This window comes from Octopus bimaculoides, chromosome 4, assembly GCF_001194135.2.
Source record: "Octopus bimaculoides isolate UCB-OBI-ISO-001 chromosome 4, ASM119413v2, whole genome shotgun sequence".
Lineage (NCBI taxonomy): Eukaryota > Metazoa > Mollusca > Cephalopoda > Octopoda > Octopodidae > Octopus > Octopus bimaculoides.
The window spans coordinates 141,087,887-141,088,734 of NC_068984.1; the positions used below are offsets into that span (position 1 = coordinate 141,087,887).

The 848-nt window shown below is 35.4% G+C and overlaps 1 protein-coding gene across 2 annotated transcripts in view; it reads right to left on the bottom strand.

Annotated features, from left to right (window-relative positions):
* The window catches only part of LOC106882280 (solute carrier family 22 member 27), a 42,941-nt gene extending 42,156 nt beyond the window's left edge, over window positions 1-785 (bottom strand). Inside the window, exon 1 of one of the 2 annotated variants that reach the window (XM_052967547.1) lies at window positions 506-781. The gene's annotated coding sequence lies outside the window, so the exon portion shown is untranslated. Of the gene's footprint in view, window positions 1-505 lie in introns of both variants that reach the window. The other variant, XM_052967546.1, reaches the window with a different exon arrangement.
* Window positions 786-848: the final 63 nt, after the last annotated feature.

Genomic DNA, 848 nt, shown 5'->3' on the forward strand with positions numbered 1-848 from the left:
AGAGAGAGAGAGAGAGAGAGAGAGAGAGAGAGAGATAGTTAAGTTTCTTTATTAGCCACACAGGGCCGAACACAGACGAGACAAAATACAATGTAGAGCTTTTCTTTGCGAAAATAGGAAACAAGGAGAAAAATATAATTCCGATCAAAAGGGATCGTGTAAAAAAAGGAAAGAAATAGATAGATAGATAGATAGATAGATAGATAGATAGATAGACGAGAGAGGAGGAGAGAGAAGGAAAATAAGAAAGAAGCCGTTCAACTTGGGAAAGTGTGTCGGGTCGTTCTGACAGAACTGTCTGCAACCGACTCATTCTTCTTTCCTCACCAACTGAGATAAGGCTAGGATAAAGTACATATAGTCCACATAACCCTGAACCAAGCGGGATGGTCATTGACAAACGGTAGATATTATTAGTCAGGGCTGGCCTCGGGTTAAACTATAACAAGAGCAACAAATAAAAAAATAAAATATAATATATATATACATATATACACTGACTTACCGTATGGCTGCTGTCCTTTGGTTATAAAGTACGGTATATATTAGTTGGGTGTATATCAGTATATATATATATATATATATATATATATATGCGTCTATGTATGTATATATGTGTGTGTGTAAATGTGGATATATATATATGTATGTGCGTGTGTTTGGTGCCGATGTTTGCTTGCAGGTAATGAATCTATCAGACCGTCGCTTCTTGGAGATCGGTGCAAAGTGAGAGATTTGGCCAGACACACGTGTATATGTATGTGTGTATGTATGTATGTATGTATGTATGTATGTATGTATGCATGTATGTATATATACATACATACATACATATATATATATATATA